This window comes from Chiloscyllium punctatum, chromosome 49 (genome assembly GCF_047496795.1).
Source record: "Chiloscyllium punctatum isolate Juve2018m chromosome 49, sChiPun1.3, whole genome shotgun sequence".
Taxonomy (NCBI): Eukaryota; Metazoa; Chordata; class Chondrichthyes; order Orectolobiformes; family Hemiscylliidae; genus Chiloscyllium; species Chiloscyllium punctatum.
The window spans coordinates 52,197,363-52,221,881 of record NC_092787.1 but is presented as its reverse complement, the minus strand read 5'-3'; the positions used below and the strand labels follow the sequence as shown (position 1 = coordinate 52,221,881).

Here is a 24,519-nt window from a genome sequence, read left to right as displayed (position 1 = left end):
AATAATTTAGTTGAAAAGATTATCTTAAAGGATAAATATACAGCGTGATTTGTTTAGACCACGGTAGATCTGTCTCTCCACTCTATTTCAGTACCTCAAACCAAATTGGGGTTAAATAGTGTAAAAGCCAAAAATAGGACATTCTTCAAACATATCATCAAAAGATGTCTTTCAGATAAAATAGTGAATGTAAAATCCCTTAAGAAATAATTGAATATACAAAAGGGAGGTGTTAGAGATATTTTTGAATAGATCAATTAAGATTGATGAATGGTTTTCCCGAAACATAATTACCTTACAGCATTTGACCTACAAGCTGAAGGTTACATCAATTGGAAAAACAAGTGTGTGACTTCAATGATCAGCTCTCCTTAAATTATTGATACCTGACCAATTTTAGCTCAATGGTATTGGTCTCTAATTAGTTACAGAAGACTTGTGTTAAAAGCTAACACATTACATCAGCTGAGTTCGCTTGCAATAGACACTTCACAATGATGAATGACTTACCATTGGAGAACATTTAATCTACAGCTGATATGGACAGGTCTTCAGCTGAATAAGGAAAATAATTGGTTGTAAACGAAACAACTAATGAACCTCAAGTGTCTCAATGAGGTTCAACATCCAGAATTTCAAAGGAAAATTCATTAAATCCAAAAAATTTGATTGTCCATTATAATATGTTCTCTAATAATTTTGAAATACTGAAAACTCCATCAGTGCAGGGCATTAATCAAGTAAAAATGGTTTGTATTTGTGTTGCCACATATTGTTAAAGTTATTTGGATAAAAATTGTTATTTATGATGTGATTGTATCCAGTCCCATTGAAAGTATCAGCTCACTTTTTATTTCCATTTATTTGAATGATTTCCACATGTAGCCATGCACAACCCTCACTGTTGTTTGGCTACACATTCAATAGATGTTTATAATGGAATGCAAAGCCAACGTGTGTGCCAGCTGGCTTTCTGTTCCCAAAGTAGTCTATCCCTCTTCCACAGAAGCAGCATTAAGTGAAAGCAGTTTGTTACTGAGTGCTAGTGTTGTGATTGTCGAGAAAGTAAAGGGAACAGCAGGATAGAGAGAAGGATAGAGGGGGATATGTGATATACAGATGTGCAGAAGGTGCCTTGGCAATGGAAATCACCAGCAAGTTCAACATCACAATCCTGACGAAGAACTGAAGGCCCGAAAGAATGCACTCTAAGGGGAAAGGGAGCAGGCAGAAAAGAAAGTGAACTCCTGGGAACCTGGCCTGAGGACCTGGCAGCAGTGTCAGAGGAGGAATAATGACCTTATGTAAGTTAGTGAATGTATCTACTGAGGATATCTCATACTCACCACACCATCAATGGCTCACATTGCTCAATAGAGCACAAGTCCCTTGTGCACACAGGTAAAAACAAAGACTGCAGATACTGGAAACCAGAGTCTAAATTAGAGTGGTGCTGCGTCCGAGGAACAGGAAAATCGATGTTTCGGGCAAAAGCCCTTCATCAGGAATAGAGGCAGGGTGCCTGCAGGATGGAGAGATAAATGAGAGGGGGGTGAGGAGAAAGTAGCATAGAGTACAATAGGTGAATGGGGGTGGGGATGGAGGTGATAGGTCAGAGAGGAGGGTGGAGTGGATAGGTGGAAAGAAAGAAAGACAGGTAGGACAGATCATGAGGGCAGTACTGTGCTGGAAGTTTGGAGCTGGGGTGAGGTGGGGAAGGGGAAATGAGGAAACTGGTGAAGTCCACATTGATGCCCTGGGGTTGAAGTGTTCTGAGACAGAAGATGAGGTGTTCTTCCTCCAGGTGTCGGGGTGGCGAGGGAGCGGCGGTGGAGGAGGCCCAGGACCTGCATGTCCTCAGCAGAGTGGGAGGGGGAGTTGAAATGTTGGGCCATGGGGCGGTTTGGTTGATTGGTGCGGGTGTCCCGGAGATGTTCCCTAAAGCGCTCTGCGAGAAGTCGTCCAGTCTCCCCAATGTAGAGGAGACCGCTCGGGAGCAATGGATACAATAAATGATATTGGTGGATGTGCAGGTAAAACTTTGATGGATGTGGAAGGCTCCTTTGGGGCCTTGGATGGAGGTGAGGGAGGAGGTGTGGGCGCAGGTTTTGCAATTCCTGCGTTGGCAGGGGAGGGTGCCAGGAAGGGTGGGTGGGTTGTTGGGGGGGACGTAGACCTGACCAGGTAGTCATGGACAGCTGAGTCCCTGGTTCTTAACCTTTTGACATGACACCTGACTTTCAATTCCCAATGAGGCCACCTCTCAGTGCTTTCACAGTCCTCCAGCTATGCAACCATGGAGGCATGTCATCCAAACATGTTGCAACACATCACTGTTACTCTGACCTCAAATGCCAACAATAAAATGTAGAAAAACCATATGAGCAGGGGACAGGGATGCCTTCATCATCTCACTGCGGTTGGTGCTGTGCATCACAGAATGAGATGTAATACAGCTCATAGCACTGGGCACCACCGAAAGTATTCAGGGTAATGGTATGTTAACTACTGTTATGTGCCTTTTTCCTGTCTTCTCATCTTGCTTTCTGACTTAACGTAAAAGCTGTAGATGGTGTAACAACAGACCGTTTGCTTTACATCCTTCCCTCCTTATCTCTTCTGATTTATTGCATACAGAGACCCCAGAACTACCAGCTGTCCTATCACAGGAACTCCAGGAGGAAGAGAAAGACAGAATAATACCCACATCCCTGATCAAGAAGCACAATCACTTGGTTTGCCCCTTGCAACAACCAGGCCCTGTGTGAAATTCAGAGGCTAATCTGGAGTTTAGCTCTCTCGTGGTAAGTCACTGGACACAAGTGGGGTCAGTCCATGTATGAGGCAATGATAGCTTGTGGACTAGCTCCTAGGAGAATGGTCGAAGCTATGGTTATTCCCCTTGACCTGAATGAGACTTGCTGATAACCGTAACAAGCTTCCTTCCTTTGTGTCTACGCTGAAGGTGCAGCAGGAAAGTAGCAAAAAGAGAATGATATCGCTGGTTGAGGGGGAAAAGCACAAAAAGGCAATGCAAGGCAGAGATGCAATAGGCAACTGAATAGGCTCAGAGTGATTGTGTGCAGTGACAGTGAGTGAAGTGCCCAGTGGAGTCCAGTCCATGAGCTGGGTGCAGTCCCTGAGGGCACAGTATCCTTGCAGCATTCCAATGCTAGCTGCTGTGGCACCTTCAGGTGTAGAATTGAAGAGCAGAAGTATCCCTTAAGTGTGAAATGAGGGTTCTTAGTGGTTTCTTATGCCCTAGATGCCAATGTTCATGGGTACATGGTACATGTGCACCGTGCCCATAGAGTGTCCTCTGAGATGATGGTGCCCAGTGTCCGATACGGAGCTCCTTCTGAGCAAGCAGTGGGTTGAGCTCATTAGATATCCATTCTGATTTCCATGTTGAATTTTATCAGTGTCTAGCTTAAAGCATTCCTCAATATTACTCTCTTCATACCCTTGGATCGTTACACAACTGATGCAGATTTTGAGCAAGTGTTCACTGGGTGGTACCTGATGTTTATGCCTTTTCCTCCTGAAGTGACTCCCAATATTCTGTTGGCAATGGCTGTGCCCTCATGATTGCAATGTTGTGGAGAAAGCAGCAGACTACCACAGACATGAAGCCCTGCTCTGGTACATACTGGAGAACTCCTGTAAGAGTTCTAAGCTTTGAGAGTCCCTGGGGTCTCCATGATTCTCACTATAGGTCTACTGTCTTCACATGGTTGGGTGATAATGCAGAGTCATTAGTCACCTTATAGGGTTAGGATTTGTCCCCAAGCAGATGTGGTCCTCCTATTCTTGGAGGTTTATAGCTGGTGAGAACGGCAAACTTTGTCAAAATGAAAGCTCTGTGGTTGCTGTCAGTGTAACAGCCATTCCCAGGCAGAGTCATAGAGTCAGAGAGCTGTACAGCACAGAAACAGACCCTTCAATCCAATACATTCATGCTGACCAGATATCCTAAATTAATCTCGTCCCATTTGCCAGCATTTTGCCCAAAGCCCTTGAAACCCTTCCTATTCATATACCCATCCAGATGTTTTTCAAATATTGTAATCATACCAGCCTCCACCACTTCCTCTGCCTGCTCATTCCAACCATGCACCACCCTCTTATGAAAAGGTTGGCCCTTGTGTCACTTTTAAATCTTTCCCTTCTCACCTTTAACCTACACCCCTTAGTTTTGAACTCACCCATTCCCGGGACAAGACCTTGGCTTGTGCCCCTCATGATTTTATAAACCTCTATAAGGTCACCCCTCAACCTCCAATGATCCAGGGAAAATAGCTCCAGCCCATTCAGCGTCTCCCTATAGCCCAAACCCTCCAACCCTGGCAACATGCTTGTAAATCTTTTCTGAACTCTTTCAAGTTTCACAATGTCCTTCCTATAGCAGGGAGACCAGAATTGCTGTATTCCAAAAGTGACCTAACCAATTTCCTGTACAGCTGCAACATGACCTCTCAGCTCATGTACTCAATGCACTAAGGCAAGCATAATAAACATCATCTTCACTATCCTGTCTACCTGCGACTCCCACATTCAAGGAGCTATGAACCTTGTTCGTTTAGCAGCCCTCTACCCAAGACCACATGACGTACTGTCATGATCCCTCACAAACTGCAAATTATTGGACTAGTCACCCAAGGCAGTTCCTGCTCCTTTTACTGAGGACATGAAGGGGCCTGGAACCCCATTTGTAAACACTCAGTGGTTCCTTGCATTGTGCAGCATTTTCTTAGGGCCAGTACCAAATCTGTTACAGAATTTAAATTCCCAGCTATTGTTCACAACTTGGTAATTTCCTGCGCATTGACTTAATTGTTTCTACTTCGAACAATCACACAAATTATTAGCTTTGTTGCTTTATTTGATGATTCTTTTCACTGTCCAAGTATCCTTCGAGTTATTTGCCTTTTGTAGTCACTGTCATGCCAATCTTACTGCTCCTTTTGCTGTACACCCAATTATAGGCCATGGACCTTGGGAGGTGGGAGATGGGTGAAAAATGTGGGTTGGGACTGGGGAAAGAAGGAGAGGGAAATTAATAAAGGAGAGAGATCAATGGGAGAGAAAGAAAAGGTGAATGAGCTTTGTTCCTACAGTGTTTCGAGCCAACTATGTAAATGCATTCAAAGAGACAATGTTCACAATTACTCAGATACTACCCATTTTACATTGTGGACCACTCCTTGTTTGAAAGCAGTAAAATACTTGAGTTGTAATATCTCTCTCTATATTTCCTGTTTCCGATGATCTGAAATTTCATAAAAATTCAAAGAATATTGATCATCAACAAAGGTCATCAATAAAGGAAGAAGGGATAAACGGTTATGCCCCATGTTATGGAAAAGGCCACCACTCAGTGCTGAGGAAAGATTGACTGTCGTGTTTTACAAACTTATACAAAATATTAAATATAAGTTAAAAGGAAATAAAGGGTTACAATGTTTTTCAAGATATCCCCTGGAATGGCACATATCTGGCTCTAAAATCATGGGTGGCCATATAATGTATTGAATAAAAGCAGAAGTAACTTAACCAAAAATTAAAATTACTGAAGAAACTCAGCAGGGATGGAAGCATTGCTGTGGACCAGATGAAACCTCCTCAAAATATATTAAGAAGATGGACCAGACTAACATTTTCTTAATTTAAAGGTGTTATGATGTTAGGCTTAATATTCCAAATGCAATTTGTTTGGTCAAATCTATTTGACTTTAAGTAAAATACACATTATGTTTACACTACAGACTGTATTTTAAAATGCAGACAAAATAAAAATAAAAGAGAAACATTGGCTTAACTGTAACTTCATCGAAATGCTTAGCAAAATAATAAATATATTAATTACTGCTGATTAACTGTTGCAATATGGCAACATCACATAAACACATCCGTGGGTAAGGCAAATGTAGTAAAATAGATTGCCTCACATGCAATTTGAGCAACAAGAAGAGAACCCCAACTTTTTAACTGTAACATTGAGAGGAATAATAGCTTCCACAACCAGCTTCAAGACTCCAACAACTGCTGAAAGCTAAAACTAAAAATCCTGGTTCTGTGAGAGGTTGACCCACCCACACCCCACCACACCCATTCAGGCTGTTTCTATTGTTCTAACTTCTAAACAAAAGGACCCAAGGCCTTACAAGCTGCTCACAGACTGCTCAACACATCTATCTCTACCTTTCTTTGTAAAAAAAATGGTACATAAATATGCTTCTTCAAGCTGTAGTATCTCCACATCGGTGAAGAGAAAATAGAGTTAACATTTTGAGTCCAGTGTCTTTTTTGCTTTTGTTTATTTCAGATCTCCAGCATCTGGAGTTCTTTGATTCGTTCATCTCGTTTACATTGAATGAGGATTTTGTTCAGTTTCCTGAAAGAATCCAGATTTACAAATATCAACAAAACTCCCGGGGGAAGTTTCAGAGATAAAGAAACACTACCAATACTGAATAATTTGGGAGTAAAACACTATGAGGAGATATATGATATCTTTCGTTTGACAGTGAGCTGCAATTTTTCCCCTGAGATGGCATTTAAAGCTCATGAATTCACCTGTCTTCACTTGGAAACTAATATTTACTGCCAAGCATTGCTTATTGATTTATATTATTTATTACTTGAGCCAAAATCATAATAGGATTATATTAACAGTGTAAAGTTTACGCTAAATAACAGCAAAACCTTGGGTGTCTTCCAACAACTGAATGGATAGGGGTATTGCAGTCATTGTTGCCTGAGCTCTCAGCTGACAGGGCATGTCTTCCCATTTGAATTACGATCTCTGTAGCTTCTGCTCACTGAAAAGCTCACCATTTCCAAAATATTCATCATAATACAAGGGTTACCATGATGGGCAAAGGAAACAAAGCACATTCTCCTTTCTGCTCACTGGTCTTAAAATGGCATGCATGAGAACATTCCTGAGGAGCTGTTTGCAAATAAACTTTTGTACATGGAGACATAGAGCTGTACAGCAGATCCTTCAGTCCAACTCATCCATGTCTACCAGATATCCTGAATAAATCTGGTCTCATTTGCCAGCAATTGACCCATATCCCTCTAAATCTTTCTTATTCAAATACCCATCCAGCTACCTTTTAAATGTTGTAATTGTACCAGCCTCCACTACGACCTCTGGCAGCTCATTCCATTCATGCACACACAGACCAAGTCCTGAACTACGAAAGCAACCACCCCAACACACACAAAAGAAGTTGAATCAAGACACTGTTCAAAAGGGCCACAACACACTGCAGCACACCAGAACTGCAAAAAGAGGAAGAAGAACACCTATACAATGTATTCGCCAAAAACAGATACCCCCGCAATTTCATCAACAGATGCCTCAGGGAAAGACAACGGAATGAGGACGTGCCACAACCCAAAGGATTAGCCACATTACCATACATCAAGAACATTTCTGAACTGACAGCCAGACTACTGCGACCACTAGGACTCATAACAGCACAAACCAACAGCCACTCTCAGACAACAACTCACCATGACAAAGGACCCGATACCCAGCATGAGCAAAACCAACGTAGTGTACAAATTCCCTCTGGGTGAAAACGTTGTCCCTTAGGTCCCTTTTAAATCTTTCACTCCTTACCGTAAAGCTATGCCCTCTAATACTGGACTCCCCCACCCCAGGGAAAATACATTGTCTAATTATCTATGCCCCTCATGAATTTATAAACCTCTCAGGTCACCCCTCAGCTTCCGATACTTCAGGAAGATTAGCCAATCTATTCAGCCTCTCCTTATAGCTGAAACCCTCCAACCTTGGCAACATTCTTGTAAATCTTTTCTGAACCCTTTCAAGCTTCACAACATCCTTCCTAAAGCAGGGAGACCACAATTACATGCAATATTCCAAAAGTGGCCTAACCAAGATCCTGTACAGCCACAAGATGACTTGTGGACATCATCAGAAATATACACATAGACAAGGAAGAAACTATGGTCTCATTCGATGTTCACCTCTATTGACAAAACCCTAGCCAGAGAAACAATAGCCAACCTGCTGGACATACAGAACAGACAACAAGACGGGGAACCTATCAACAAAGTCTGCATACTCAAACTGCTGGACCTATGCCTCACAACACACTTCACATTCAACAACCAAATATATGAACAAATCAACAGCACACCCATGGGCTCACCCATCTCTGGACTCAGAGCAGAAGCTGTAATGCAAAGATTAGAACAAACAGTCTTACCGCAAATTCAACCCAAACTCTGGGTCAGATATGTGGATGATACTTTTGTAATCATTAAAAACACAGAAATAGAGAACATACTCTGGATCATCAATGCCACACTCACAGGAATCCGATTCACTGGAGAGGAAGAAAAGGACAACCAACTCCCATTCCTCGACGTGATGGTACAGAGAACACCGAATGGAGAATTCACCACAAAGGTATACAGGAAAGCCACACACACAGAGCAAGTCCTGAACTACGAAAGCAACCACCCCAACACACACAAAAGAAGTTGAATCAAGACACTGTTCAAAAGGGCCACAACACACTGCAGCACACCAGAACTGCAAAAAGAGGAAGAAGAACACCTATACAATGTATTCGCCAAAAACGGATACCCCCGCAATTTCATCAACAGATGCCTCAGGGAAAGACAACAGAATGAGGACATGCCATAACCCAAATGATTAGCCACATTACCATACATCCACAGCATTTCCAAACTGACAGCCAGACTATTGCGACCACTAGGACTCATAACAGCACACAAACCAACAGCCACTCTCAGACAACAACTCACCATGACAAAGGACCCGATACCCAGCATGAGCAAAACCAACGTAGTGTACAAAATCCCATGCAAGGACTGCACAAAACATTACATTAAGACAAACAGGAAGACAGCTAACGATTCGTATCCATGAACACCAACTAGCCACGAAACGACACGACCAGCTATCCTTAGTAGCCACACACACAGATGACAAGCAACATGAGTTTGACTGGGACAACGCTACTATTATAGGTCAAGCCAAACAGAGAACAGCCAGGGAATTCCTAGAGGCATGGCACTCATCCACAGATTCTATCAATAAACACATTGACCTGGACCCAATATACCGACCACTGCAGCGGACAGCTGGAACTGACAATCGAAAGTGGCAGAGACAAACCACTATAATGCCGGAGGAAACAACACAGAAGCACTTCACAGGAGGCTGAGGATGTCACCTAGACAGGGGACGAAACGTCTGCAGCACAAATTCCCAGCGTGGCGAACAGAACTGCAACAACAAGATGACTACCCAACTCCTATACACAATGCACTAGCAGATAAAGACAAGCATATTAAACACCTTCTTCACTTTCCTGTCTGCCTGGGACTCCACTTTCAAGGAACTATGAACATCAACGATTAAATTATTTATTTCTGAAAATTTGCTGAATGTTTTCAGTTAGAGTCTATTTTCTTGCTTACCAGTTCAGCAATTCTGAGCAGTAACCTTAAGCACTCTGGTAAAGAAAAATCAGAGCTATTTTTCTTAGACAATCAAAGATGGATAATTTTTATAACTCAGCAGATTACTTGCTCATTATCTTTACGGCTGTTTGTGGTAGGTCTGTGTATGTAAACTGTCACATCTTCTCCATTCCAACAGTTATAAGCACTCTTGTTCTTTCCCAAACAAACGTGGAATCATGTGAGACCTCTCAGTTTTTTCCACTTTAGCCTTCACTTTGGAGGAATCATTCACTTCTTATCTCAACAGTTCAACTCGAGTCACATTCATCAGACATTATAAACCTTCATAAGTCTGCATACATGATTACCACTGAAAAGACTTATCTATGTGCCTACCCTTACTTGATTCGCATCAATCCATACGGCACAGAATCCCCAAAGACTTCCTTTTCTGATTTCATTAAAACAACAGGTTTGCTTTGACACCTCCCCAACAATGGAACTGGGTGTTATCCAAACCACAAACTCTGACCATTCCTGTCTTCAGTCTTCTGTCCTGTTCATTTGTGTTAATTATGCATTGACAGCCTCTTCTCTATTCTCAGAGATTGGTGCCAACACCAAAATCTGTTTGAAAATCTTATACGCCTCAGTCATGTCTCCCCCTCAACCTTCCCTGCTCTAAAGAAAACAAACCAAGTCAATACAAACTCTCTCCGTATCGAAAATGCTTCATCCTGCGCAATATCCTTGTGAATCTCCTCTGTATCTCCACAGTGCGATCACATCATTCCTACTGTTGTGGTTCTATTCGCCGAGCTGGGAATTTGTGTTGCAGACGTTTCGTCCCCTGTCTAGGTGACATCCTCAGCGCTTGGGAGCCTCCTGTGAAGCGCTTCTGTGATCTTTCCTCCGGCATTTATAGTGGTTTGTCTCTGCCGCTTCCAGTTGTCAGTTCCAGCTGTCCGCTGCAGTGGTCGGTATATTGGATCCAGGTCGATGTGCTTATTGATTGAATCTGTGGATGAGTGCCATGCCTCTAGGAATTCCCTGGCTGTTCTCTGTTTGGCTTGTCCTATAATAGTAGTGTTGTCCCAGTTGAACTCATGTTGCTTGTCATCTGTGTGTGTGGCTACTAAGGATAGCTGGTCGTGTCGTTTCATGGCTAGTTGGTGTTCATGGATACGGATCGTTAGCTGTCTTCCTGTTTGTCCTATGTAGTGTTTGTGCAGTTCTTGCATGGGATTTTGTACACTACATTGGTTTTGCTCATGCTGGGTATTGGGTCCTTCCTTCTGGTGAGTTGTTGTCTGAGAGTGGCTGTGGGTTGGGTTCTGTTATGAGTCCTAGTGGTTGTAGTAGTCTGGCTGTCAGTTTAGAAATGTTCTTGATGTATGGTAGTGTGGCTAGTCCTTTGGGTTGTGGCATGTCCTCGTTCCGTTGTCTTTCCCTCAGGCATCTGTTGATGAAATTGCGGGGGTATCCGTTTTTAGTGAATACATTGTATAGGTGTTCTTCTTCCTCTTTTTGCAGTTCTGGTGTACTGCAGTGTGTTGAGGCCCTTTTGAACAGTGTCTTGATTCAACTTCTTTTGTGTGTGTTGGGGTGGTTGCTTTCATAGTTCAGGACTTGGTCTGTGTGTGTGGCTTTCCTGTATACCTTTGTGGTGAATTCTCCATTCGGTATTCTCTGTACCATCACGTGTAGGAATAGGAGTTGGTTGTCCTTTTCTTCCTCTCTAGTGAATCGGATTCCTGTGAGTGTGGCATTGATGATCTGGTTTGTGTTCTCTATTTCTGTGTTTTTAATGATTACAAAGGTATCATCCACATATCTGACCCAGAGTTTGGGTTGAATTTTTGTTCAATTTTGGTTGACTGTTTGTTCTTATCTTTGCATTACCGCTTCTGCTATGGGTCCAGAGATGGGTGCCGTTGATTTGTTCATATATTTGGTTGTTGAATGTGAAGTGTGTTGTGAGGCACAGGTCCAACTACAACCACAGGGATGCCAAAACAGCAGACTTCCAAGCAGCACTAGAATGCACACTCAGGAACAATGACAGAAGAGACAAAACAAACAGTGAGACAAAGTATCGTACCTCTGATAATAAGGAAAAGACAAACACATAACCTCAACACCAAGGAGAGGGACACACTAAAATCACTAAGAAACGATAAGAACATAATCATACTGCCAGCAGACAAAGGCAGAATGACGGTCATCCTGGACAAAGCAGAGTACATCCAAAAAGCGCAACAACTACTTGCAGATACCAACACCTACCAAAAGAGGGAGGTTGACCCCACAGCTCACTAATAGGATAAACAACACACTGAGGAACCTACAAAAAAGAGACATAACCAGGTTTGACCTACAAACAACGAAACTTGAAAGCAACAACACCCTCAGATTCTATGGACTACCTAAAGTGCACAAACCAGACATCCCACTCAGACCAATAGTATCACTATCAGGGACACCATCACACAAACTGGCTAAAGAACTACAGCAGAAACTGAAATACCTGATCAGCGGAACCAGACACTCCACACAGTCAACATAGGAATTCTTGGACATCATCAGAAATATACACATAGACAAGGAAGAAACTATGGTCTCATTCGATGTAACGGCACTGTTCACCTCTAGCAACAAAACCCTAGCCAGAGAAACAATAGCCAACCTGTTGGACATACAGAACAGACAACAGGATGGTGAACCTATCAACAAAGTCTGCATACTCAAACTACTGGACCTGTGCCTCACAACACACTTCACATTCAACAACCAAATATATGAACAAATCAACAGCACACCCATGGGTTCACCCATCTCTGGACTCATAGCAGAAGCGGTAATGCAAAGATAAGAACAAACAGAGTCTTACCGCATATTCAACCCAAAGTCTGGGTCAGATATGTGGATGATACCTTTGTAATCATTAAAAACACAAAAATAGAGAACACACACCAGATCATCAACGCCACACTCACAGGAATCCGATTCACTAGAGAGGCAGAAAAGGACAACTAACTCCCATTCCTTGACGTGATGGTCCAGAGAACACCGAATGGAGAATTCACCACAAAGGTATACAGGAAAGCCACACACACAGACCAAGTCCTGAACCACGAAAGCAACCACCCCAACACACACAAAAGAAGTTGAATCAAGACACTGTTCAAAAGGGCCTCAACACACTGCAGCACACCAGAACTGCAAAAAGAGGAAGAAGAACACCTATACAATGTATTCGCCAAAAACGGATACCCTCGCAATTTCATCAACAGACGCCTAAGAGAAAGACAACGGAATGAGGACATGCCGCAACCCAAAGGATTAGCCACATTACCATACATCAGGAGCATTTCAGAACTGACAGCCAGACTACTGTGACCACTAGGACTAATAACAGCACACAAACCAACAGCCACTCTCAGACAACAACTCACCAGAACGAAGGACCCGATACCCAACATGAGCAAAACCAATGTAGTGTACGAAATCCCATGCAAGGACTGCACAAAACACTACATAGGACAAACAGGAAGACAGCTAACGATCCGTATCCATTAACACCAACTAGCCACGAAACGACACGACCAGCTATCCTTAGTAGCCACACACACAGATGACAAGCAACATGAATTCGACTGGGACAACATTACCATTATAGGGCAAGCCAAACAGAGAACAGCCAGGGAATTCCTAGAGCATGGCACTCATCCACAGATTCAATCAATAAGCACATCGACCTGGACCCAATATACCGGCCACTACAGTGGACAGCTGGAACTGATAACCGGAAGCGGCAGAGACAAACTACTATAAATGCCGGAGGAAAGATCACAGAAGCGCTTCACAGGAGGCTCCCAAGCACTGAGGATGTCACCTAGACAGGGGACGAAATGTCTGCAACACAAATTCCCAGCTCGGCGAACAGAACCACAACAATGAGCACCTGGGCTACAAATCTTCCCACAAACTTTGATCATTCCTACTATGTGGTAATCAGTACTGCACAAGTACTCCAACTGTGACCTAACCAAAGTTTTATACAGCTCCAACTTACACTCCCTGGTCTTCCATCTATGCCATGATAGATAAACGCAACTGTCCTGTATGCCACCTTAACCACTGTCTGAACCCTGTCCTGATGCCATCATGGTCCAAACTCCCTCTGTTCCTCTGAGCTTCCTCATGTCCTGCCAATCATTGAGTACTCCCTTGCCTTGATGCTTCTTCCAATATGCATCATCACTTCACACTTTTATAGTTAAGTTCCATCTGCCACTGCTCTGCCTAATTGACCAACCCATCCATATCATCCTGTAAACTCAGACCTTCTTCCTCACTACTAACCACCCAGCCAATCTTTGTGACAACTGCAAACTTACTTATCATTTTCTCACAATTATATAGCTGCATTGATCCCTGTGGTCACCAGCCTCCATCACATCTTGAGATTCTATTAATTTTATCCAGTGGTGTTTTGCCTCTTCCCTCTCCTAACTGTTTTCTTAAGTTCAGGTTTCCACTGACTTTTTTTCCCTCTGTATCAGCTGAAAATCTCTTGTTTTCTTTCCTACTCAGTCCTGACTATGCCAAGAGATATTTGTGGATCCTCGTTGACCTACTTATTATTTAATTATCCACCATCATTCAGGATTGGATGTAGCAGTACAGGAGAGCTAATCCATTGCTTGGATATCACTTGGCTCTATCTGTCACATGATGCTTATGCAATGTAGCATGTGATTGGGCCTCTGTTCTGGATTCACTATATTACCACCTCATTTTTAGGTATGCCTGGTGCTGCTTCTAGAATGCCCTCTGTTGTACTTGTTCTAAAAAGGTTGACGTTTGAGCTCTGCCAAGCTCTACCTTGCTTGATAAGATCTCATGGACTCTGGTAGAAATTGTAAAGGAGTATGGCATGGTGCCCTGGTGTCATAGAGTCATAGGGATGTACAGCATGGAAACAGACTCTTCGGTCCAACTCATCTGTGCTGACCAGATATCCTAAGCTGATCCAGTCCTATTTGCCAGCATTTGGCCCATATCCCTCTCAACTCTTCTTACTCATGTACCATTCAAATGGCTTTTAAATGTTGTAATTCTACCTGCCTCCACTACTTCCTCTGCTGGACACCTGCATCATGTCTATGTCTTATTAGTAACAGTTAATAGTTAATATCCCTTAGAGTTAATGCAACCTGTATATAGTTACATCATGTAATTAACAACACATAAGATAAGAACCACTTATACAGAGAATGATTTATGGTCCATTCTCTGTATCAAATAGCCCCTTAGACTACCCTGAGAGGGAGGATTAATGCAAGCACACCATCGCAACCACAGGCCACCAGTGATTGCTATCCAGGGATCATATCATGATGTGCTGGCAATAGCAGGAACCATTACGTAAAGTCCAGAAGAAACCAACTATGAAACTGTAACACACACTCAATGTTGTATGGCTGGAAAAATAAAAGGGGATTACTCAGTGGTAAAATAAGTACAGTCAAAATTGTGAATGGGCAACATAAGTGTCAGCTGCAACCATTCAAAACAAGGTTAGAACTTCAAGTTGAGACACAGCTGGAAAGACTGGAAACAAATTTAAATATAATTAAGTGCACTTCAGAAGTATATGACCAATAAAGTGTTTCAGAGGCATGAAAAAGTGCATTAAGATACCCGAAAATAAATTCTTGATGAAAAGAGCAAAAGTACATGATATACATGATGAGGGAAAGAAAGCATGAATCTTCGTAAGGAAAAAGGAAAATTGGTCCAAAGCCATTGTTTAGTAAAGAAATGTTGGGAAATTCCCCATGAGCGAGCTAAAATTGTGACAATTCTCCATTTTGATTCTTAACACTGGGACTATTGTGCTGAAACGTATTCCGAATTATTTTAGAGAATTTACAAATATTGAAACGTTAAAAAAATGACTTTAAATTCTTTGTCAAGAGAAAATTTCTACAATCCAGAATTATAAACGCTGAAATATTTCTTAAAGCATATTTGCTTTGCAAGAGGAAAGCCAGAAGCAGTAAATCATTACATAGCAACCAATGAATACAACTTTAAGACTTTCCTAGAATAATTTAATGCAGAATTAACCAAGACTGGTAATTAAAAAGTACAGCTGTGAAGGTATTTGCAAACTTCACAGTCTATTAAAATTAAACAGCATTCCTGATTACAGGAATGCCATCTTTCTAAGCATCAGATTCAAAGCAATGTTGAAATTATATCGACACAAAATACAGTGCTTAAAACAGTTACAAAACAATGAAATTACTACAGGGTACACACATACACAGTAGAACTTTAAACAGCATAGAAACCCACAGTGGAAGTTATATCTCCACTAGAAGTGATTCCCCAGGCATTCCAAGAGGAACTGGAGATCCATCCATCAACATCACACTAAGGGGCAAGTGTCACAGAGAAATAGAGGTAACATTCTGCATGTCTTTGTGGAGATTCTCCTTCACCAGAAACTCAACACGATCAAAAATTCAATGCAAGTAAGCTTCTTATCCAGGATATGGTCCTAGAGAAGAAATTGCCTGCTCGAACTGAAAAAAAGGTCAATTTCTTCCAACTGGAAACAAGTTGCCTGATTAAGAAATCCAGGACACCACATGAAATGACTTTTTTTTTAACCAGTATGCATTTTTACGATGATGGACACTCATGAGATCAAAGCATTTACATCAATATCCACATCAAATAAACATCTACAGAGAATGATGTCTGCTGTGATGAACATCCCTAAAATAAATAATCCTCCAGCCAAGTAATGATGGAGAAGATGGAATCAAAGACAACAATCCTCAAGCCAAGAACCTCGTAGTCTTCAAGTCCAAAATGAAGGCTTTCTGAGAGAATTACAAAATGAGCAGACTGCTGGAATTTGTGAATTCAGAGACATGTGGGAAAAGAGGATGTGCTAAGTATGACATAATGTATATAGGAGTGTATAATGAGTTAACTAAAGGGGAAAAACAAAACTTGAGGAAAGGGTTTTGTAAAGCAACAGTTCTGGAAGAATTACTTGAGTAGTGCTAAGCTCTGTCTAGTCTGATGAGATCTCGTATCTCCTGTGTAGACACCCAGAGCAACTCCCTGCCAACTATACTGTTGTGTCACCACTTCTGCTGGGCCTGACCTGCCAGAGGGTTAGAACAGATGGGGATGGTGTTGTCTGAGTGATTGTGTGCAAGGTTATATTCTGGGGATGTAACTATATCAAACTCTCGATTGCCTAGACTATCAGAAAGCTTTCCCAATTTTGGAACATGTCCTCCATGGAGGATAATGGTTATGTGAACTTTAAAAGACCTTTTCATCTAAGTTTATTGATTGAATTTAAATTTCATCATCTACCTTGCTTGGATTTGGCCCCATTCCCTCGACATAATCCTTGGTCTCTGGATTACTAGGCTAGTGACATTACCACTATGTTATCACCTCTCTATGGCTGCTTCATCAATATGGTATGTAAATCACTGCGATATAAAACAAACATCCAGCACTACTAAATAATACAGCAGAGACTGTTCTTATAAAAAAAAGGTTACAAACTGTTCTAAATGAAACTGATCATAGGGTTTTGTGACTTGTTTTGCTACCCTTTACTTCTTTGCTTCTTGTCTCTAACTTTGTGAGCCTTACATATAACTCAAATGCAGTTGAGCTTCTGGAGGGACCAACAAAATGGTCCTCATCTCTTGTAGTTAATTCCTTAGATGGGCCGACTGAAGGGTGCACTGCTTGAGTTGGAACAAGGTAGACAAGTAGGAGGCTGGAAGAACACAGCAAGCTTGGCACCATCAGGAAGTGGGAAAATCAATGTTTCAGGTAGAAGTTCTGAAGAAGGGTTACACCCAAAGTGTTGACTTCTCCACCTCCTAATGCTGCCTGGCTTGCTGTCTTCTTCCAGTCTCCTGCTTGTCTATCTTGGATTCCAGCATCTGCAGTTTTTTTTGTCTCTATCCCTGAACTGGAGCAAGGGCAATGTGGCATGTGTACCAGCATTGAATGAAGATAGTGCGAGGTGATCCATGTGCTTCTGTTGAGACCCCCACTGAAGATTGTGATGAAGTGGAGTTCAGCCACCCTTGACATGAAGGCAGCCATCTGACCAAGTATGGCATCAAAGAGTCCCAACAAACCTATATTAAAGGGGACTCAGAGGGAAAACTCTCCACTACTTGGAACTATGCTGCACAAAAAAGTAGATGGTTGTGGTGTCGGAGATCAGTCATCTCAGCTCCAGAACATCTCTGCTAGAGTTCCCCAGGTTACTGATATATGCCCATCCATCTACACCTGCTTCCTCAGTGACCTTCCCTTCACAAGAAGCTCAGAAGTGAGAATGTTCATCAATGATTGCACAATGTTCAGGACCCTTTGATAGTGAAATAGTCCTGTTTCCAAATAAAGCGGAAAAAGGCTATCTGTTTATTTTATCTGCATTTTATATTGTGCACTGATAGAGGGGCAGAATTGTTTCAAAGAAAACTAGGATTGTGGAAAGGGTGTTGTACTTCTTTTAAAAAGCAAATAATCTGACCCTCATTATAGTACTGTTTACACAGCTACTTGTTCAAGCAGGAGTCAAAGCCTGGTTCGCATAAGAGCTGGAGCCAAGCAATGTGTTTCAATTGAGCTTTTACTTAAAAAAAGTAGCTGATTGGTCTGTGGACTTATAACCAGTTATTAATGTCAAATGCCTTTACCTGCCAACAGCTATATGTGATTGGTTCCCAGGCAGATCAATATCTTGAGGGGTGCAGAGGTGAATACTTTGTCAAAAAGAAATTAGATTTCTGGAGGAGAAAGAACTGTTTTGTTCTGTAGTAAAACAAAAATCTCAAACCTTTTTTCCCCCCACTTTCCGGTTACAGTAAGCTGTGGCTGTTTATTGATAAGTCACAGAGTCATTTCCATGTGGTCATAGATTATTAAACTCAGAAGGAGACCCTTCAGCCCATTGGGTCTGCGACAGTCATCAAGCACTGCTCTGTTCTAATCCCATTTGCCAGAACCTGGCCCACAGCTTTGCATGCATTCCAACTTAATGCTTCTTAATATTTCTTAAATGTTATAATGGCTCCCACTTCAACCATTCTTTCAGGCACAGATTTCCAACACTCACTGTGAAAATAAATCTCCTTAAGTCTCTCAACACAGTCCAGACCTTTTGAAAGACTTTTATAAGTGGGAAGCAGTCACCCTGTACCTCCTGCAAGCAGGTGAAAATATTGGGAGAAGGAAAATCGAGAAACATTGTTCTGATGAACTAACAGACCATGTCAGCAAACTTTGTGGACTGTACTGCCTTCTCAATTTTGCCTTTCACCCATAACAGCTATGTTTTATTTTTCCTGTCATCATGTAAGTATGCAGAGAGGGGGTGGGGTTAAAACTTTTACTAGTAGATTTATGTGTTAATAGTTCATAGTTGAATGTTAGTTAGAATCTATTTATTTGTAATAAAGTAATCATTCTTGTTCAGTACTGAAACGTATCTTTCGTTACAGTCGACCTCCACTTGGAAGATGCTAATTTGGGGAATTATGTTTGCTTTTTAAAGTGTTTAACTTTTGCAATGACCCTGGGAATACGGGGCTTGATTTCCAATAAATTTCCTCAGTGACGTGTAACAACAGCAAGAACTAAACAATATCCAGGTTCAAGCTGAACAGTGACAAGTAACATTTGTGTCACATCAGTCACCATTTGCATGATGCACTGCAGAAATTCAGCAAAACTCACGGTGGCACAGTGGTTAGCACTGCTGCCTCACAGCGCCAGAGACCTGGGTTCAATTCCAGCCTCAGGCAACTGACTGTGTGGAGTTTGCACATTCTCCCCGTGTCTGCATGGGTTTCATCCGGGTGCTCCGGTTTCCTCCCACAGTCCAAAAATGTGCAGGTTAGGTGAATAGGCCAAGCTAAGTTGCCCGTAGTGTTAGGTGGAGGGGTAAATGTAGGAGAATGGGTCTGGGTGGGTTGCGCTTCGGCGGGTCAGTGTGGACTTGGTGGGCTGAAGGGCCTGTTTCCACACTGTAACTAATCTAATCTAAACTCCTTCTACAGCACTTTCCAAAATGTTGTGTCACTGTTGTTGAGCCAAAAGACTAGATTTGCCTTTCTAATTTCAATATGGGTCTACCTTCATCAAATGGACTACAATTGGCTCACTGCAGCACGGGCAGTTAAAATGGACAATGAATGCTGGCCCAGTTAGTGAAACCCACATCTCATGAACAAATGTTAAAAAAATGCATTGTTGCAAAGACATCTGAAATAACTCCACAGACATAGTATCCTGTCACCAAGTCACCCTTAATTTACTGATGAAGATTCCTTGACACTGATCCATCCCTATCACAGCCAGTTCTCAGAGTAAAAAGAACCTCTGACACTTTTGTTTATATTTGTCAGCTGGGGCTCCTTGACTGGATCAGATTATCATCCCCAATCAGGTAACTCATATTCTATGAGGTCCACCTGGCTGACCTTGTTACAAATACTACATCACCCATCAGTGACAGAAGCATCATGTACTTGTATTGCTGTGTTGCCACAAGAACTGGCCCTATATTGATTGTCATTGATTGTGGGAAGCCATTTAAGTGGTACAGTTACAGAGACTGCCTGAAATATTTCTCAGCATTTCAGCCTTAGATCTCTCCAGCAGCAAATATGATGCAGGACCATCTTAAATTTACTTGCTTATTCATAAACACACATGATTCAGCTCTTTAACATATAGACTCCATTGCTACACAAATGTTTTAATTATGATCATCATGCACATTCTCAGACCTGCAGTTACCATTCAGTACAATGCAGGCTGAGTAACTTTGCAGTGAAATAAAGCTGGACTTAAATTGTAAAGCTGCCTTACTGGAATTAACAAATGAATATACATTGTCATAGCTGTGTAGATTTCAACTTCACTGACAAAGAAAATCATATAACAAACACCACTGTCACAATGATTAAACTAATTAACACAGGTTTAACCTTCCAGGCAGTGCAAAGTTTAGATTTAACTGGTTGTATTCTCAACTCCTCTTCCTGAATCTTTCACATCTTTTCCCAAATGAGTGGGAATATGTATCATTTGCTTCTTCTTTTAGCCTCTCAGTGGAGACAGGATGTTTATATATTGGACCCATCTGCTTTCTCTTCTGAACTTAGTTTTTGTTTTTATTAATCCATTCACAGGATGCAGCCATCAGTGGCCAGGCCAACAGTTATTGTCCATTCCTAACTGGCAAAGCAAGAGGGTAGTTAAGAATCAGCCATTTTGCAAACCAGGATAAGTGCAGCAGCCTTCCTTCCCTGAAGGAGATTAGTGAACCAGATGTTTCTTTTTTTTCCATCGACAATCAGCAACAGTTGCATGGCCGTCATTAGACTCTTAATTTCAGACGTTTTTTAAATTTCAAATTCCACCATCTGCCTAGTGAGATGCAAACCCAACTCCCCAGGGGCGCTAGTGATAATATCACAAGGCCTTCGCTGCTAATTTCAGCTGCTAGCTTTGACCTTTCCTGGAGTGTGTCTGGGGATTATTTTTGTTTCTTTGTAAATATACATTTTTCAAAAGCATAAATCATGGTATCTGTGTTGGAAGACACATTAATGAAGAGCTTCCATTTCCTCGCTTTTCAGTTTCCCATTCCTTGTGCTCAGTGCATTAAGCTGCACATATCCTCTAAGGCACTCTAGCACTATCTGAATTAAAATCTACTTTATGCAACAAATGTGATGCAGCCCAGTTTAAATTTGCCACACCCACGCCACATTTATAAATTAACCGCCAATTGCAGAAAACAAGGTGACACGCAATCTCGAATTTTTCAATGGCCCTCCAATCATACTTTAAATTTCACACTCAGTTTCTGCATAAGTTTCATTTTCTTGCTAATTATGGAACTCTGAGAAAGTGAGGACTGCAGATGCTGGAGATCAGAGCTTAAAAATGTGTTGCTGGAAAAGCGCAGCAGGTCAGGCAGCATCCAAGGAGCAGGAGAATCGACGTTTCCGGCATAAGCCAACCTGAAGAAAGGCTTATGCCGGAAACGTCGATTCTCCTGCTCCTTGGAAGCTGCCTGACCTGCTGCGCTTTTCCAACAACACATTTTTAAGCTCTAAATTATGGAACTGTGTCTGTCACCTATAATCTAACCAGATTCATCATCTTTGTGAAATTAGATGGAAAAAATAAGCAGGGGATCTCAAATAAATGGAGGATGGAATGAGCAATGATTATGTATGTCTAAACTGTGTCTTTTATCTGATGAAACACAGTATGAGGTCAATTTTGCTGATGCATGCAGCATTCATTTATTGGAGTCAAGTGATTCTTGCTGAATGAAGACAGTGGGTCATTGTGAAACTACCGCGACGGCACATGCCAAGCATAGCAGGTAGACAGGGTTCCTGTGGGTGCTGTTCTTGTTTAAACCTCACAAAAAGCCATAATTTCTGAAAATGATAATTTTCAATTGTATGGCTCACAAGTCTTTCACACTGAAATGCTGCGCAAAAGAGATTGTTTTTTGATAAGTGCATCAGACTTACGTGTGAATATGTGCTTGCATTGTCAAATGAATCATTTGAACATGCTTTCTGAGGCCGCATTAGGACACAAATTTCCAACATGCTGTCTTAAAAAATAAACTGTTTAAATGAAAGCATAGTGGGTCTTGACGTTACAAAAAAGAATTGTAAAAGGTTGCTGAACTGTTGTGTTCAATCCAGGCTTAGCAAGTCACACAGCTCAGCTGATCATCATTACTAAATAATGGAGAGTTACAAAAGCTGAAAACAAGGAGGTTTGCAATACTACGGTGAAATCAAATTCAAATCAACTGAACGTAATAGAAAAGACTTGAGTGGGTATGAAATCAGGATAACAAATGCTTTGGAGAAAGTACTGTTCTTAAGTGCCCAGGAAATGAGGTCACGTGGATAATGAGACAAAGCTGTACCAAAGTAGACATTTAGAGAGCTTCATCGGTTTGTCAGAAGTGTTATCAGTGCAACAATGCTAAAAACTGAACTTTTCAAAATCTTGTAAAGCAATCAACACACTTTTTTTTTCTTCCCTTCAACCTGAACTTCTGAATCACTCCAAACACAGGAAAGCCTCAAGACAGATTGAATTGATGAGTGGGAATCATTTGTATCCCAAGATATAGTGTGGAAATATATTTGCACCATTGAAAGTTTCTTGGATTTCATTCTAGAAAAGTCACCGACACTGCATGCAGCCCAACTTGATTATCAACGCATACTGTATTCTGGATTAGTGGTGCTGGAAGAGCACAGCAGTTCAGGCAGCATCCAACGAGCAGCGAAATCAACGTTTCGGGCAAAAGCCCTTCATCAGGAATAAAGGCAGTAAGCCTGAAGCAGGGAGAGATAAGCTAGAGAAGGGTGGGGGTGGGGAGAGAGTAGCATAGAGTACAATGGGTGAGTGGGGGAGGAGATGAAGGTGATAGGTCAAGGAGGGGAGGGTGGAAGCCAACTGCGAAACATTGAAGCTTTATACGGAACAAATTCCACAACAATAGCCATTCTTTCGTGCATTTTATCACTAACCAGAAAAGGTTATTTGCTGGAATGAAAAGTTTCAACGTAACTCCCCTAGAGAGGAAAACATGGAATGTCAGTGGCTATTGTATTGTATGATGGACATTAGCCATTACCTTCAAAGTTACTTTGATTAAGTGAGCTCACAGTCGACATTCAGAGTACAATGTCACTGACTAGCACTTTGCATCGACATCATGCTATTCCATGTGGAAAAGTAAGCATTTGCCTGATTGCTCATTGTGTTATGTTAAAATATGTTCAATGGATCACTTTGCATAAGTGTTGTAATTGCATCTTAGGTTACTGAGAACCTTGCATGTATTTCAGGAGGAAACAGATAAAAAGTTATTCTACATTTGAATTACTTACCTTAACTTCTTACCTCCAGTTCCTTATGTTAATTCCTCCATTGTTTCGTGGTATGTCCGTCTGTGCGTCAATATTGCCTGGGGTATTATTCAAAACGAGCAAATGAAATACTCATCAGTAGATGGCGTGCACTGTATCTAAATGGGGTGGAGTTATGGTTGGAGAGGTGGGGGAAGAGAGAACCAATTTATTGTGCAAACTTCCCAACTTTGCCGCCTGATCTTAGCTCAATGAATTCAGAGTGTTCTTTGCAGTTTTCAAACTGAGCAGACAATTGCTTTTGTGAAATAATTGTGTAACTTCCAGCTTGCAAATTTCATTCTCTGAACATTATGTGCAAAGCAGGAGAAGCATTCAAGGGAAAAAAAAGATTAGCAGTGCAATCTGCTACATGAATCGATATACAGTGTAAAAGTAGATTTGTACAATTACTCATTTGTGCCTCTCAAACATACACAACACTTCACTGCATGGATACAGATCTGAAGTAATTTAGGGTTTTCTCTATTCATTCATGGGCATCGATGGCTAGGCCAGCATTTATTATCCATCTCTAATTATCCTGAAGAAGGTGGTAATGAGCTTCCTGCTGCAGTCCTTTGAGTGTAATGACATTCAATGCTGCTCGTTAGGAGAGTTGCAGCAATTTGACCCAGTGACATTGAAGCGATAGCAACATAGTTCCAAGTCACATTGATGTGTGACTTAGAGGTGATGGTGGCATTCCCAGGCATCTGCTGCTTTTGTCCTTTGGGATGGAGGAGTTTGTAGGTTTGGAAGGTGCTAACAAAGGATACAGGGTTAGTTATTTCAGTACATCTTAAAGATGGCACCTACTGCTGCTGTATATTGATGGTGAAAGGAGTAAATGTACAGTAGAAGTTGGTGGATAGAATGTCAGTCAAGCCAATTGCTTTGCCCTAGATCATATGAACAACCATTAGAGGGACAGAAGGTGAGTTACTTGCTGCAGAATTCATAGACTAAGACCTACTTTTGTAACCACTATATCTATGTTACATGTCCAGTGTAGTTT

At 41.6% G+C, this 24,519-nt stretch overlaps 1 long non-coding RNA gene across 1 annotated transcript in view; it reads right to left on the bottom strand.

Moving 5' to 3' along the window:
- Positions 1 to 23,566, bottom strand: part of LOC140469463 (uncharacterized) — an 89,312-nt gene extending 65,746 nt beyond the window's left edge. The window contains exon 1 of the long non-coding RNA XR_011956119.1: positions 23,484 to 23,566. This is a non-coding gene — a long non-coding RNA (uncharacterized lncRNA). The remainder of the gene's footprint in view (positions 1 to 23,483) is intronic.
- Positions 23,567 to 24,519: the final 953 nt, after the last annotated feature.